Source organism: Lathamus discolor, chromosome 1, assembly GCF_037157495.1.
Source record: "Lathamus discolor isolate bLatDis1 chromosome 1, bLatDis1.hap1, whole genome shotgun sequence".
Taxonomy (NCBI): Eukaryota; Metazoa; Chordata; class Aves; order Psittaciformes; family Psittacidae; genus Lathamus; species Lathamus discolor.
In genome coordinates, this window is record NC_088884.1 from 124629985 (window position 1) to 124648076 (window position 18092).

At 38.0% G+C, this 18092-nt stretch overlaps 1 long non-coding RNA gene across 1 annotated transcript in view; it reads right to left on the minus strand.

Annotated features, from left to right (window-relative positions):
* Positions 1–17742, minus strand: part of LOC136021663 (uncharacterized) — a 34921-nt gene extending 17179 nt beyond the window's left edge. Inside the window, exons 1-2 of the long non-coding RNA XR_010615856.1 lie at positions 17620–17742; positions 14774–14839 (exon numbers count right to left, since the gene is read on the minus strand). This is a non-coding gene — a long non-coding RNA (uncharacterized LOC136021663). The remainder of the gene's footprint in view (positions 1–14773; positions 14840–17619) is intronic.
* Between the last annotated feature and the right edge of the window lie 350 nt (positions 17743–18092).

An 18092-nucleotide genomic window follows, 5' to 3' on the forward strand; every position in this document is an offset into this window, starting at 1 on the left:
AGCGAGATATACACACACAGCAATCTCTACTACCCTAAGATCTTTGCTTACAGTCTGCATATCTAATTCTCTAAAAGTAAATTAACTGGATGTGGCAATCATACCTTTCAAGCAGAAATTCTTTCAAGCATCTGGATTAAGTGTTCTTGTAAATACTTTTTTAAGATCTACACTCTTAAAACCAGTGTTTGCTCTGTACAGAATACAGTTCCGTCTCTTGCTGTGCTTGTTTGTCAACATTCAAATATTTTCTTCAAAGATCCAAGGTAGCCCCCCCCCCCACCTTGTATTAGACCACAACCCACAGGAGGCCTGTTTTACGTCATATACTTGCTATTTAGTCCATTTTATGTCTGAAAAAGTTTACCCTTTGAGATTCCTTGAAGAAATATTTGTTCAGCTTAACTAGGAAAGCTTTTCTCCTGTTATTTTTCCTATTATTTTGAAAATGCAAAAGTTAAAGCAGTAATTCTTCCACTGTATACTCCCTTATGTACTGCTACTCCCCTAGAAATAGAATCTTCTCCTATGTTCCTTGAAGCATAATACTGGAGCTGTGTGTTGTACCATTGTGCTTACTTTCTGCTTTGGCACTCAGTTCAAAATAAATGAGGGACTTTATATCACTCCTGGATCTTGATGTAGATTATAATGGTAGCAAGCAGCAGAATATTTTGTCAGTTCTATGCAAGTCCTCTTGTGCTTTTAATATTTCCTGGGTATTCATTTAAGCTAAATAATTAAATACAAGGTATAAGTTTTCATTTATTTATGTTCATTAACTCCATTTATTAACTCCAGGCAATCAACGGCTTGATTTGGTGGGCTTTCTAGTTTGCTTTTTTCTACCTATTGCTATGTATTTATTCTAGTAAAGGTATAGTTTAAGGAGAGGAGAAGCTTGCAAGATTTGTGTTTATCCAAAGTCTCAGTTTCGTCCATGGTCTCAAGCACAGCCTCAAGAGTTGTACTATTATTAGAAATGAAGTTTAATTCTATATGGGAAGGTGCATCATGCCAGTTTTCCAAAACTGGCTTTATGCTTCAATTTCTTAAGATCTTTTACATGTATGAGGACCCATGCTATGGAGTTCCCTCAAGATGAAGACATGGAGCTTGAACTTGCTTTGATATTCTTCCATAACCCTAAGGAGTAGGAGGGGTAGGATGGGTCAAATATGTTCACAAACGGCTGTTTTGCTGGTGAGATATGCTTTAGGAGCCCACAGCAGTTCATACTTCCTAAATGCTGAAAATGTTCACTATCAGATCTGAAGATTTGCTCAACAGGAAGTCCAGCTCAGAAATGGCAAGAAGTACAGATAAGCAAGATCACTAATAAATGCTATCCTACAAATCCTCCCTATCACACAGCTCAGACAGCAAGTTCAGAAGGTAAACAATTGTAGAAAATTAAAATTCAGTTACATTATGAAGTATTCTCAAGCTTCCTTTATGATCACAGAATAAGGTGTAAAACAGAAGTATGATTAACAAATAAGCTGAAAGTGGTTTTCCTTTGTTTTTTCTAGAATTTCTAGATTTCTTCATGGCAAACAATTCTTGTTAATATACATAAATAACTGCAATCACTAATAGTTTTAGTTGCTTTCAGATCTGCTAACAGTCTACTATTATAGCAGAAAAGTAATGACAGGTGAACCTGAGGCAAATCAAGAGGACACTATCCATCCCAGGTGCCCAGGACAAGTTCTGCAAGTGTTGGAGCTATGCATGATGTTAACGATTCCATCAAGATTTAGTACCCATTATTAATAAAAAAATATAAATTCACCATAGAATCCTATTGCTTTCTCTACTGTAAAAGTTAGCTATCGTCCTATCTTGGTTAGATGACCAGCCAGCCCTAAAGATAAAACTACTAAAAATGCAAATGGGGAATTGGAGACCGAGATAAAGAAATGGCAGATTTATTAAGCAATTACTATATATTTTCTGCCTTTAGATGAAGAAAGAGGATTGATGGACTGCTGCACACCATATTCCATGGTATAATACAGTTAGCAATTGTAGTGCACAGGTAGCAACAGAAATTGGTTTGAAAAGATTAGTCATATATTAAAAAAGACAAAGTACTATGTCTAGTGATACATCGCTAAGAGACTGAAAGGAAATGAAGATGGAAAATATTAGAACATTACAACTATTCAGAAAATAGCCACTCACTCACTTCACCCAGTCTTACACAAAACTATCATGACAAAATTCACAGCTAGGTAAAAGAAAAAAAACAACTTTTTTTGAGAATAAGCCTCTTCGCGCTGCCTGAAATAGCACAATAGATGTGCACTTGCAATATACCTGATAAAGGAGTGCAAAAATCAGAAGCCTCCTGTGCTATCGTGGCACGGACTAACATCCTGCTACTCAGCTAGGTTTTGGTGCATCCTCTGATGCATGGCCTAGGGCAACAAAACTTGAAAGTCCTGTGAGTGCAGAGCAGACACAACCAAACCATAGTTTGGCTTAAAGCAAAAGCAGAACAAGGAAAACTCTGTAGCTACATTTTCTTTTGACTTGAACCTTCAGTTCTCATTTCTCCATGCTATTACTTTGACTGTGAAGTAAATGGAGGTTTGGGGTATTTAATAGTAGAAGATCACATCATCTATGCTGAAATTTTCTTTGTGTGAAAAATAATGCCTCTTTCCTGTAAGAGGCAGAAGATGCAGTTTTAAGAAAGTGTTCTTAGAAGGACAATGTCATTTTCACATACCCAAAAAGGTCCAGTATTTATAAAACAGCTGAGTACTACTGAAGAAGGATGGGCAGAGCTATGGACAAGTTAGTTTAATATCAGGTTTTCAGCATAGAAGATACCTGAAAAACATTTCACAGTAAGCAAGGCTCATGGAAAATATTTGTTTTGACAGAGACCCAATGTCAAATTAAGTGATAAAGGTCATAACTAGCTTGCTGGATATCTTTTAAGAACTTCCCATTGTGGCTGGTATGTGGAAATATAATACTTTGGCTTTCCAGAAGTAACAAATAACAGCATACCCTGAAGATCACCTAAACAGAACTTGAGGCAAGAATCAAGCATAACAACTGAGCCCAGCACAAGTACACACTTGCGTGGCAACAGCAGAAGCAAGCTGAACCCAGTGACAGTTGCAGGCTGTTACATGTCCTTGTGCAGGAGCAAAGGTGTTCTGCTAATCTGAACTCTTCCATGTGGGGAATGCCAGATTCTCTGTATGCCAAGCAAAGGGCTTCTGCAACAGAGTATCACTTTTGCTCCCAAACAGAGAGGTGAAGGATGAGCTGACATGAAGGGAGAGGTAAGATAGCCCATGAATGATAGAATTTACTTCCCCTCTGATGCTAAGCAATAACTGAGTTGTGACTCAGAATCCCAGTCTGATCCCTGCTGTGCACCGGGGCTGTGCACTGTCCTCTCCTCCGATGAGTTGTCAGAGTTCTGAGCAGAGCTGCGCCAGAAATGCCCAAAATAGGTGTATATCAAATAAATTTTTTGAAGGAAGCGGGGAACCAAACCCCAAACCAAAACAGAGCTTAATGCTTGTGCTATAATTGTTTTAAAAGTATTTTTAGTTAAAATGATCTTCAAAGTAAAGAAATTTGTATTTAAAAATGCATTGGAAAGGTCTAACATTCTGTATCCTTTCAGAGAAACATTTTTGGATTTGGGAGTGGGGGCAACTGCTGGGCAAGAAACAGGATCACATAAGACACATACAGAGAAGACAATGTGAGCAAGATGACATTGTCACAGTAAGCAACAAAACTGATTTTGGCTAGAAGAGGATTAGAATAAGGAATAAACCAGGCAAGGGGTATCGGAATTTGCCTGAAGTGCATTTTCCTCTAGAAACCCCACTGAATAAAGTTAAGCTTTTCAAATCAAGAATCTTGCAGAAATGCATGAAAGTAAAATCCTCCAACACCTTAGTTTGCCCCACATGGTGTAGATATTCAACTGGACCTGTTGTCTATAAGATCATATATTGTTTCAGAGGTTAGAATATGCGTAGTGAATAAAGACAAGGGCTTTCACAAAGACAGAAGCTACTCCTATGAACAAGGGACTTAAACAGCATCATGCAGAGCTGGCTTCTACTGCTGCACCTGATACTGTGCTGGATCCACTCAGGCTAAATAAAGCAGTGCCTTATTACTCAAAGTGGGAATGAAACACTAATGCAGATCTGCTGGTCTCAATATTTAAGCAAGCAGAAGTGTAACTAACTGTACAGCAAGACACCAATGTGAAATGTAATAGAATCATAGAATTGTTTATGTTGGAAAAAACCTTTAAGATCATCAGCCCCAATGATTAACTTAGCACTGCCAAGTCCACCAATAAACCATGTCCCCAAGTACCACATCTACACATCTTTTAAATATCTCCAAGGATAGTGACTCCACCACTTCCCTCGGCAGCCAGTTCCAGTGCTTGACAACCCTTTTGGTGAAGAAATTTTTCCTAATATCTAATTTTAACCTCCCCTGGCACAACTTGAGGCCATCTCCTCTTGTTCAATTGCTTCTTACTTGGGAGAAGAGACCAACATCTACCTCACACAACCCACCTCCTTTCAGGTAGTTGTAGAAAGCGATAAGGTCTCCCGTCCACCTCCTTGTCTCCAGACTAAACAACCCCAGCTCCCTCAGCTGCTCCTCATGAGATTTGTGCTCCAGACCCTTTGCCAGCTTCTTTTGCTCTTTGGACACACTCCAGCATCTCAATGTCTTTCTGTAGTGAGGGGCCCAGAACTGAACACAGTATTTGAGATGCAGGACCAGTATTGAGTACTTCCGTATGATCACTTCCGTAGTCTTTCTGATACATTCTGATATGAATAGTCATTGAAATTAATTACCAGTTGATTACCAATATACCTTCTACTTGTAAACACTCGAGAGTATAGAATCTGAGCCAAAGAAGAGTCGTGACTCTGTCTAAAGCCGACTAGAATCATGTTTTCAAAGCAAATTTGCAATGCTAGCTATTGCAAAGAAGAAAGCCAGAAGCTGCTCCAGTATTAGTGCTATTCAGAGTCCCAGGTCTTCTGTCTGGGAAATGGAGCTAATGGAAAAATATCCTTTTTTTCAGTCTCATAAAATTAGTTTAAACATATCAATAGGATAATAAAAATTTACAGAAAAGCCAATGAGGAAAAAATGTATTTTTAGTAGGGTTATAACAATGAACAGTAGATAAAGTTGAGCACCATATACTGAGAAATAAGATTAAAAGGTAGTAAATAATGGATATGACTATGGCACACTCTGCACACTGAATAAGCCAGGGGTCTGGCAGGAGTAACAGCAGTATGTGACCATGTTAAGATTGTTGCAACTCACATGCTCAAAATGGCAATATTGATATAATCCTAGCATTAACCACTTTTGAGTATTTGACTCTGCATTCCTAAGAGTAATGTTAAATTCTTTAAGAAGGCTCCAAGTTAGGCCTTAACTAATGCAGAGAAACCTGTCTGCTTCTTTATACATTTTTATGATGTTCTTTTCCTCATCTTCTGCCCTTGCATTTTTGCCAAAGGGCAGTGATTTCCCCTCAAGTCCAAAATATGCAAATAACCCAAATGCAACACTTGCACCTCCCAGATGTACAAAGGTCTAAAAAAATATAAATGCATCACAGAGCCAGTGCAGTAGCAGGTTTATGGCTGACAGGAAAGGAAAACAAGGCTTGTATCAGGATAAGATAGACGCACAGATCTTATTTCAGGGTCTCTTTTTGCCTTGTCTCTATCCATCCCCAATGCAAAAATAAGTGAACCTACTGCTGTTCATGGTGATAACAAAACATATCATTAGTACTCTGCTCTCTGTCCCCCACAACACTGCCATGGGCTCCTCCTTCCAGTCAAAGCCATAAAGCAAAGAAAGAGGCTCTGATGTTATGTCAGATCTGGCTTCCACATGAACTAGCCCTGAGGTGATTTTACTACAACTGCTTGAAAAAACAGTCATATAGTACAAGCACGACTCATATATGCTTGGGAGCATATTAAAAAGACAAATCAATTTCTATCAGACTTTCAGTCCAATAGATTTTTATTATGAACAGATAATAACGCAATTATACCATGACAATCAGATGAGTTTATGACCGTCACTCAACTATAATGTCAGGCTAGCCTTACTCACTGACAGATGACACTGCTTTTACAATCAGATTAATCACAAGAAAATTATAATCTCATCACCCATCAGTTTCGATTGTACATAATGTCAGATCAGTTTGAAAAAATAATTAGCTTCTGTACTGGAATTCCCTACGTAGAGCATATTATCACACATATACATATTTTTCATTTAAACACAAGCTATGTAAAACCATAAACATACGGGAGTGGAACTGAAGTGGCCAAAGATTCAGAAATAACTGAGCAGCTTTATACACAGATATTTATTCATATACCCTCCTGGCAACCTATAATAGAAAAATCACATTTTCTCCTCATCATTTCACGGGAATTTTACCAAAGAACATTTAAGACAAGCATTAGTTTCATTTTTTGCAGGGGAAGCATCTGTATTATCTGCTAAAGTTTATCTCAGGATATGAAATGTTTGTAGATTTGTGTGTGTGGTTTGTGGGAACAAAGGCAAAGTTAGGCTCCTAGGCACATCTCCAGATGCACAGGGAAGCCATCTTTTAATGTTGCAAGATGTTGGTGGCCTTCCCAGTCCTCCATTTAAAAGCTCAAAATGTTGCCTTGGCAAACAAATAGCTTTTCAGCACAATAACATACTGCTTTGTGTCCTTAAATGTAGGATATAGATGTGCTGTTAATGAACCAATATTTATTCCTAAACACCTTCTATCTTATTGCAATCTTACAGATGAGGCATTTAAAACCACCTAAAAATCAAAGTTCAGGACCAAGTCCTTTGTGGTATAAATAAGGCAGTGTAATTGGTGTAAATTAATTTTTCAGCTTGTTTTGGATGAAGGAATAGATTCCTGTATTGTGAACTAGCACCAAATAATAGGTTTAATTTACTACATTTCTTTTTTTGGACCCTTTAGAAAGAGTTAAGGGAAATCTGAAGGGCCCACAGATAGTGGGTTATAAGTCACTGTTGCAGCAACCCTCCCTTTGTTCCTTCTCTCTTATAAACCAGAGAAGGCATCTTGTACCCTGAGGTGCTTACTCCCAAAGGCAGCTCAGCTGTCTGAAAGGCAAAAATCTGTTTTACCTCCTACATTAAAATGTTACTGTACTTAAAAAAAGAATAAAAGTGCAAGGCTGTTAGGCATAGCTAGTGTTTGAGTGCATGAAAGTGGAGACATGGCTTGGAGAGCATCTCCAAGAGCACAAATATTCTGTGTAGAGAAGTATGTGGGCTCTACAGTTCAGCAGACTTTGGGAAAAAATAATAATCTACTTGCTGGAAAAAAGATCACAAGCTGTGCTAGAGAGAACAAATGAGAGTTTGTCATTGGGCTATCTGTGTAAAATTTTCAAACAACCCTTTCAAGATGTAAATTCTAAATCCTATTTCCAGGACAGTTAAATCCAACGCAGGATTTCAGAAGGGTTCAACTTCTAAGTGAAGGGTCACTAGATCAGAATCCAGATGGAAGTATCCACCCAGATCTCCAAAGGAGTATCCTGTTATTTGGGTGACTGATGTAAATAGCAAGGAACATCACCATCTTTTCATCTGCATCCTATCATGTATGGAGAAGGGCCACCATAGTCAACATTTTAAGGGTCATCCCCAAAGCAGAAATGCGGAAAGGCCCTCTGAAGGGCTTCAACATCACTTAACCTAACTTCTGGACCTTTGCAGAGCTTAGGTAAGAGTCAGCTGGTCAGATTGAGGCAGCTGTGTGGCTACACGGAGCAAGAACATACGGAAATGCCAGATCAGGTAAGGAGGAAATAATGGTGAATTTAAGTAGTTTTAGAAGGTTACTGCTGAATGGGGCTTTTTGAACAGACGTATGGGCTTGACGTCTGTTTAAATTACATTTTTATGTTCAATATCCTACTGTATGATTTGCAAAGACTTTTAGACGCCTGTGTATTATTGAAAGTCAATGAGAAGGAAGTCCTGAGTCACTAAAGTACATTTTTCTTTATTGTTCTTTCCATTAGTCAGTGTGATGTAATTATTTATGTCAAATACCACAGAGAGATTTTTACAGCACAGGGATCCAAGACTTTTATATTGATATTATGTGAGTAAAAATACACTGTTATGTGAGTTTTATAATTCTAGTAGAAAGAGTAGTTAAGTATTCTTCTGGACCCTAGCAGCCATCTAAGCTAAATGAGAATATTAAATTCAGTGATTAGTCTGCAGTGTCTCTTACTTTTTCTCTGTGTACATAATTACTTTCTGAAAGCAACAGAAGTGATTTTTTTTTAGATTATTTTTCACTATGCATCTTTTGTTCATTATTATTTGGCTGTACTTAGGAAAAAAGGATTTGTAAACCACAATCATTCTTTGAAGTACATCCAAGTCAATTACACATACAACAATATAAAAATAACATAATTCAAGTGATTTTTAACACGCTCATTCGTTTTCTCTTTATAGAAACTTTTAGAGAAACTTTATTTGTATTCTAAAGACATAACAGCAGTCCCTTTTTTCCTACAGACTTTATCTTCAGTGTAAGTGTTGGAAGTACATACTTTAGAATGCAAACCAAGGTGTACACCTAGCAACTGACAGCAACACAGAGTGATTCCTGTTCTGTGCAATCTCCTCCGCTGGTCAGAGATGCCACTAAGTGCTCTAGTTCTGTTACTGCTACATGCAGCAGTGCAGACCATTAAGCTTGAAGCCACTGCATTTCAATAGTTATTTTTTTATCTTTTCTACCCCAGTTGTCTACTGGAGGAGAACTGCAGCTTTGAATTATTAACTCTTCAGCAGACGGAAAAAATAAAACACACATTGTTATAAGCATCACACATTTGCTAGGTTAGTGGCAGCCAGTGGAACTAAAGAAGAGTTTTCAGACCCTCTTCCTGAAACTGAGCCTACAACAGAGACAAACTTTACCATGCAATGGTCCACAGACTTTGAGAGTCAGCAAGCAAGAGGTTCAGCTGCAGAATCAGGAAACACAAAGGACACAGCACAGTGAGGTTTTGAGCATGGTACAGGAACAGAAGAAAAGGTCTGCTCATGAAAAGCTATTAGATATGAGTGTATGGGCATAACAGAAAAAGAAGATAGAAAACATGGCCACATGATTTGGCCAATTCAAATATCTCAATCTGTTTCTCTCTCTGAACCCAGCCAGTGCATGTACAGTTTACCACTTATTTTCCATTTCACACAGAAAACAGATTTTCTGCTTTTCCACTACAAGTACTTCACAGCCCACAAGATCACTTGAATTAGGTGATGCCACCACCCTAATTTACAAGAAGACACCCACTTAGAAGCCTTTTCCTTGGAGGTTGCTTTTCCCCAGCAGCAAATTTCTACCAAAAACACACGAGCTCCTCGGCTCATCAAGCACACTAGTCCAACATCTTGCACTGTTTGTGCTCGCCAGCACAGTCTGCTACCTTGTTCTCATGTCCTGAAACCTGACCTCACATCAAAGCCTCCTACACCACATTAAGGTAACCTGACAAGTCTGACAGGGACACACATCTTCTTTCTAAGAGCGCTGTATTCAGCTCTCCAATGTACAGCAGAAATGAATGGATGAGTTATGTGGTCACATTTGCAGCATGATCACCACTGCCTTAGACATTAGTTCTTTGCTAATTTTGTTGTAACTTTCATTGAGTAAATAGTACCATGTATCCCACTTTGTCCCAGTTACCAATCACAATAAGAAGTAATCACAAATTAATATACTTTCAGGAAGAGGTCATCAGGTACAGTGTATTTCTGCAGCACAAAAAAGGAGACAATACAACAGCTGAGATTTGTAAAGTACAGCGCACAGACATAAGTCTAGCTAGGAAACCAGGATGGCTTGGACGTACAGAAAGATTTGGCAGAGCCTTCGCATATTAAAGCAGATCCCAGGGCTGACCTGCAGAAACAAAGCTATTGCTATTCTACCGCAACAGCGGGTATTGCAGAGATGACAACCTTTGCCAGTTTTCTGTGACTCTGCTTGTTACACAGCTGTGGCTTCCCCAGCAGTGCGGAGGCAGCTTGACAGCGTAATAGACAAGTTAAGCTTGTACAAGAGCTTGTACATCCCCCACTAATGCATTAAGTATATCATAAGGCTTAATGCACTCAATTTAGAGACTCTACAGGTGCTCCAGCACCTACCACAGCTGCCAGGTGAGGGCAGAAATTGCTGGGCAGTTCTTCTACCCCAAGCATACTAGACGTCAAAGGTGGGGCACTTCCATTCTATGACTTCTTTAAGCAAAGTCCACTCTAGCTTAGAAATAAGGAAGCAATTTCACTTTCCAATTGCAGGAAATTTTAAATGGGTGTCTACCACTGAGAATAAATTGTATTTAAAAGTGCCCGGAGGTCATTAGGTTTCTTCTGTTTATAATTGCTTATTTTTTTGTTCTATATCACCCATTTTTAAGCTTCTATTTAATTTTAAATCTTGAACAGATTTTTCTTAGCATCTGGCTTTGAATTTTTTGCCTCGTTACATAACCTATAGTCTTTGATAATTTAAAGAGCCTGAAACTAGAAAATAAAATACTTTGAACCAGAGCAGGTCACCTTTCAATACTGTGCATCATAGTCACACATACAAAGACCAGCATGTCCAGTTAAGCATCTAATTATGTTGATCAATGTCCTTGTCCATTTAAATACATGTATCCAGCCTGAGGTCAGTTTCTGCTCTCTTTTATTAAGGTATGCAATTATCAACTATTTTTTCTTAAACCTTCATGACCATGAACTGCATGCAATATTTCTTTCTACTTTCCTATTTTCTTAACTACCTCTATTAACATTTCTGCTTTCCCAAGTATCAGGTATTGAGATCTCTTAAATGCAGAGAATAATTCAGTTATCAGTTAAGTGCACAATAACCCAGGCAAATATGCAGGTCCAGATATCTTTTTAATTTAATATTTCTAACTAACATGCATTATGTTTATAAATTACTGGTCTGACAAGGAATTACTTTGTTGGTATACATCTACCTCTAATGTCATTTCTAGCAGGCTCTTAGGAAGAGATGGATGACTAAAGCATGACAAATTCCAGAATGCATAGTTGCATATAGATCAAGAAGAAAGCAAACCAACCACTGTTGCATCTTAATTTTGCAAAAGGACAGCAAATTATGGCAAGTAAAATTCACACGGCCTGTATGTATGCTGAAGGTTTAGAGGCTTAAGATTTGGTTTTGGGTTGTTTTTTTTTTGTGTAGGTTTATTTGGTGTTTTGTTGTTATTTGGAGTGTTTGGGATTTTGCGGTTATTTTGGGGGTTTTTAGGTTGGTTTTTTTTTTTTTTTTTGGTTTTATGTGATTTCACCTGAATCTGTAGACACTTCTTATTTCAAGAAGTGATATTTGTTGGATAGAAACTTCAAAACAGAACTCTATTTTGTTAATTTTAAAGTATAAAAATCTGCTAATCAACATTATTCCAAAATACTTTGACCTCCTGAATTAAGATATCTTACATATAGAGGATAACACTTGATTATATGAATCTGAATACACTTCACTTACTACGTTTACTGCAGCTTAACAGTTTCAGAAGGGGTCCATTCTATGTTCTACATGCAAAAATTAAATTCTACATCACTCAAGCCAAAATATATGGACAATCCACAGCATGGTTAATCTCTAAATTCCTCAGCAGTTTTCGTTGTTCCTAATTATTTAAATAAAAGAAAACCAAGTGTTGTGATAACCTCAAATATTGAGCTAGCAATATTTAATTACTGATCATAAACTGATCATAAGTCAGTTACTTAGGAAGTATTACCTACTACAAGCTTAAAATGAATTGTCCCATGACAGACTTCAGGATTCTGTTTTAACCTGGTAAAATTGCATATTTTGTGAGAAGGTGTTTCACTACAGTCAACAGGTTCTATTGATGAGTAAAAAATATCATTTCAAATCCCTGCTTGGCATAGTAATCCTCAGGAAAATCCACATGATTAAATTCCTACAAGAACCATGTATGCATATTCTAAAAGGAAGCAACATACGCATGTAGGATCCTAACCCTATGGAATACCATATATATGCATTTAGATGACTCTATGCAAAATGGCAATACATGAGAAACAATGCTAGTCATTCATTTAAAAATAAGTAGTTCAACACAGCCTTCTCTGATGACACATTAAATATGATGGGCAGAAGTGGCAGGGTGCTAATTACTTAGTGATGTGATCCAGTTTCTAAATAGTGAGAACATCAATAATTCATTAGAAGTGGCTCTTAAAAAATTTAATGTCTGACAATCCAAGCCTGGCAAATAGGGAGATAATCTTTTGTGTCTACTACTTGGCATTCAGAGGCTTTCTTTTCATTATAAAATATAAATGCATTGTTCCTACTTGAGGCGGTTTAGATTATGAAAGATGGCAGATGTATAATGTGCCTAGTTTTGATTGTTTCAGGTAGGAAGGCAGAACCCAGTAGAGAGAAATGCAGATGTCACATATTTAATGAAAATGAGTTTTACAAATACGTTTAATAAAGTCTGAATGGCTTCTGCTAATAGTAGCAGTCCAATTACATGGAAGTGAGTATAGCTACATAAACATAAAAATATGGCGTAATCAGATGGTTCTGCTGGCTGAGTATTGCACTGCCAGTTAAGAAAGATCCCTTGCTTTTTCAGAAGAGTTTAATTTGGCTGTTAATGTTGGCATCAACATTTCATGAAGAGAGCATTAATGCCTACAAAGTCAAAGTACACTGCAGAAATGGACTCTACAAGTGTTATCTTTGTTTACTTGAATGTCTAGCTTTTGTATTTCTGCAGCAATGTAGACAAAAATAACAAATAATAATAAAAGCTTTTCTGTTTAGCCTTGGCACAGCATAATTTACAGATATGCATTGCTTGAATAGGAAAGGTGAAAAGGGTGTTGCTTTGTCTCCCAAAGAATTAGAACACAAGTACCTCTATAAACCACAGCTCCAAAGAAAAGCAGTACAGCTCAGCTATTCAAAGGTATTTGGGCACTTAATTCCCATTCTGGACAGTACCTTCTCCCAAAATCAGTGACAATTAGGTGTTCAAATAAGAATTTAGTTCTCAAATGGCTTTGTGGATATAGGCACATGTCCCAGACTGAAACAGGTTAAAGCTTCAATTAGAATATAAGTGGACCATAATCTAATAGTCCAACGACAAGAAAATGGGTTTAGCGATGCTATTTCTCTCCTTAACTTCTCAAACAAATATTTAATGAAGGTCTTATGAAACAATCTTACCATACACAAACTGCTTAAACCCTCAAATCCTTGAATCATCAGTATTCCGGTCCTTAAGATTTTTCTCACCATAGACCAACAGAGAAAGCTTTATGCTGTTTCATAAATCCCAAATGTAATCCTTCATTAAAATTTAGATTGATCCCCAAGGAAGACACTTCAGACTTTCTTGCCACTGAAAACTGATAACTGAATTTTATCAATTATAGGTGGTAGATGCTGAGAGTATGCTTGAACTACTTGCCACATAATGCAATGCATGCGGCATCTTCGTTTGCTTTCTAAAATTCCTGTGACATTAGCTGCAACTCTTCATTTCTGTATCTCAAAGTAACATATTTCATGTTAGCATCAGATGAATTCCTCTCACATCACAAGTGCTAGCTTCCCATAAGCAAAGAGCAGCGTTAGCCCAGGACTAACTAGTACCGACAGATACTACTGATCTTACAAACATAGAATCATAGAATAGTTAGGGTTGGAAAGGACCTCAAGATCATCTAGTTCCAACCCCCCTGCCATGGACAGGGACACCTCCCACTAAACCATCCCACACAAGCCTTCATCCAACCTGGCCTTGAACACCGCCAGTGATGGAGCACTCACAACCTCCCTGGGCAACCGATTCCAGTGTCTCACCACCCTAACAGGAAAGAATTTCCTCCTTATATCCAATTTAAACTTCCCCTGTTTAAGTTTTAACCCATTACCCCTTGTCCTGTCACTACAGTCCCTGACAAAGAGTCCCTCCCCAGCATCCCTATAGGCCCCCTTCAGGTACTGGAAGGCTGCTGTTAGGTCTCCACGCAGCCTTCTCTTCTCCAGGCTGAAAAGCCCCAACTTCCTCAGCCTGTCTTCATACGGGAGGTGCTCCAGTCCCCTGATCATCCTCGTGGCCCTCCTCTGGACTTGTTCCAACAGTTCCATGTCCTTTTTATGTTGAGGACACCAGAACTGCACACAATACTCCAGGTGAGGTCTCACAAGAGCAGAGTAGAGGGGCAGGATCACCTCCTTCGACCTGCTGGTCACGCTCCTTTTGATGCAGCCCAGGATACGGTTGGCTTTCTGGGCTGCGAGCGCACACTGCCGGCTCATATTCATTTTCTCATCGACCAGCACCCCCAAGTCCTTCTCTGCAGGGCCGCTCTGAATCTCTTCTCTGCCCAACCTGTAGCTGTGCCTGGGATTGCTCCGACCCAGGTGTAGGACCCACCTCGCAAGTGTGTCAAGGTCCCTCTGGATGGCATCCCTTCCCTCCAGCATATCAACCGGACCACACAGCTTGCTGTCATCGGCAAACTTGCTGAGGGCACACTCAATCCCACTGTCCATGTTTTAGGCTCTTGAAAGTAGACTTATTTTCTCTTATTTACTTACCCAAACCACTTGCAGGGTAATTCAAGGTGAAATCCAAGACGTCACACAAGTAGTCACTTCTCAAAACTTTGGAAAAAATGGAAATTATTTATTATTCTGGGAATGGGTCCATGCAAATCCAAAAAATATTTTTTCCAAACTTAGCTCAGAACAGGTTATGTGAAACAATGGGTGATCCTGTAACATACATCCACTGCAGAGCCAGTTCTGAGCATCAGAGCAATTGTATCTATGAACTCTGCTGGAAGAACGGCTCTCAAGGAACTGTAAACTGGCAGAAAATCATGCTAGCAGAACTGTATAAAAGACCATTCCAGACTCAGCTTGTGTAAGGAGATAGGAAAAATCTCACAAAACAACCTACAGAACTCCCACTAAAATTAATCTACCTAAATCAGTCTAAGCAAACCATTCTTAAAATCTTACAGCAGATCTTATATATTAAAGAAATGTATCCACACCATATGTGCAGAGATGATACTTTGCATGAACTCCTACTGGAAATGATAAGACTTTAACTAAAGGCTGACATGAATGCTTTATATTCTGTCAAGATCATTCAAGGTTTATTAAATAGTGTGGTTAACAGTTAACCAACTTTTATAACTGCTTTTCTCTCAAAAAAAAAAAAAATCTTTTTTTTTTTTTTCCAGTCACTAAATCAATGTCTAGGGAAAATAAATATACATTTTCATGCCTTTAGATTTATTATTTATTTTTATTCTTGATAATCATGGGCATCCTCCCCACATACCGTTTTGCAGATACCCCAGTTCCTAAGTATTAGAGAATACCTTGTGAATACCAAATCTTTATGCCTATAGGGTAAAAACAACCAGGCGCAGAAACTCTAGAGATTATTATAAAAGCAAAGATATAAAGATATCCACTGAGACATGTGCTGTGACCCCACCAATGCTGACAGCATAAACAAGGTCATGAAAGGAGAGGTTGCCCAAAAATGCTGGTAGTTCAGCATGTGGTATCTTTTGAGACTTTATTTATGGCTCACCATTCCAAAATTAATCAATGTCCCCAAGTAGGGTTGAGAGAAATGCATTTCTGGAGGTACAAACTTTTTCACTGAATAAAACCCCCCAACTTCTGACTGCAGCTGGTTTAAGCACTGGATTTCTAGGAAGAAGTCCAGTATTTCAGAAGAAAAAGATGAAAAATAACTAATAGTGTAATTCAGTAGAATTAACTTACAATAGAACTAAATTTCATAACAAAGTGACAGATTTATACTGCATGTTATGTGGAATTATATTGAAATGCCTGCAGAGTATTACCTATGCCTAAATAGAATTAGATTTTAGGAGACAATATAACATCCTTAAAATGAAATATTTATTTTTTCCCTTTGAAAAATGATACTGATATAGACTCAAAACTTAGTAATATTAAGAACAGAATATTAGGAATGCCAAACTCTATTCTGCACAGTATTTTATAGAAGACTTCTGTAAACATGGCTTCCCGTTCTGACTTAACCTGAAACATTTTTCATAAGACATTTGCTAGCTTTCATTAGCCCAAATCACCATCACCTACTGTGCCTCCAGCTGCTGCCCTGAGGCTACTCTAGCACAGATTCCTTTTGTCTACACTGCAGTCATTACTCTACACTTCTTACCAATGTCTTAGTAACTTTTTCTTTAATATATAATAAAGTTACTTTAATGTTGTTCTTTTCTCATCTTGCAGATGAAAAGCTGTGTGTGCCTGTTCCAAACCCTGTATATCTGGTATTTCTGAGGTATTCCTTCCTGTTATTACTACCTACTGCATACAAATATAAAATGTAACAAGTTAACTTTGAAGAAGTTCCTAGTGCCTATTGCACCAGTTGAAGACATACGTAAAGCATTTTTAGTTCTTTTTCCCTGCAGTAGTTAAAACATTTACTGTGTAAATATCTGCCTTTTATTCCTCTGCAGGTGGTTAAAGCTTCACTTTTGTGATAACTCTAAAGGTCATCTTCATCAGGCAGCATTAAAGGAAATAATCTTTCACAGATGTTTGTTTCCTAGCAGACTACAGAGAAGCTATTAGAATGTTACTGTGATTTTGTTACCTTTGGGGAGTGTTTATTATTTAGCTGTCATCACTAAAAATTCAAAGCATTGGATTGGCGAGGCAGGCTTCAACAGACTTTTACAGCTAAACAATTATGAGAAGAGGGATTTAAAAATAAAGAAATTAAGAGAGTGTCAGTTGCCCTTATAAACAGTAACTTCAGGCACCCTAACAGCAGCAAAACTTGATTAAAAAGGCCACAGATTACAGCAATTTTGTTTCCAGAAACTTTACCCAATATAAACCTAGGTAATTATAAGAAACAGCATAGAGGTAGTGATTTGAAGAGCATATTAATTTGAACAGCAGCACTGAGATTTGGGGATGACTAAGCCCTTCTGGTTTTTTATTTAAAAGAGTTCTGTATCATGCACCATTCAGACACATCAAACTCTTTGCACTGCTGTTTCTCTTTTGCGTGGCATCAGGTAATATATTCGACATGACCAAACCTTTCATTTTGGCTACATAATTTCTGTAGGAACAGAGCTGAATTTAAAGTTTATTTCCTATAGCCTACAAATTTTTAGTAGGAAATGGCGCAGTTCTAAAGTGGATAGCAAGATGCTAGAAAGAGGGATGTACCTGAAATCTTAGCCCTTCTCCAGTTTAGACACTGATTTATAGGATGTAGAAAGGGCCCTTTTGTGAGGTTAGGCTTGTCAGCACGCATTTTTCATTAACGTTTTGTAGCAGTATTCCTTATTAAGAAAAGTAAAATAACACAAACAAGACAAAATATAAAACAATCGGCTCAGTTTACCTACCTCACAGGTTTGTGTTCAATGGTTAAAGAATTCACAGAGAAAGCAAGAAATCTAAATTGAGCAAAAAAGACTGAAACCTGCTGCTGGGGGTCTTAGCCCAAACTATCAAGCATAGGGACACTCTTCCTACTGAACCCATAATAGAGCACAAGAGCTTAAGGTCTGTAAATTTAAATCAGTCATACCTGATAACCAATTAATTTCCAACCCACATCTAATCAAGTCTCCCAAGCTGAGTGTAGCCACCCAGACTCCCTCTGACATCAAAAGACCATAAACAGCACCTGCCTCTACAGGAGTTACTCCCTCCTCTCTCTGCATCATATTAAGGTGCTGAGGGAGCAGAGAACAAGTTCTCTCTCAGCCTCTCTGTTAGATATATAAAGTTTGTATATGTGAAACTGAGCTACAGGATTACTAGACATACAGAAAGACAAAGTTCTATCTGTTTGGCTGAGTCAAAACTACTATTT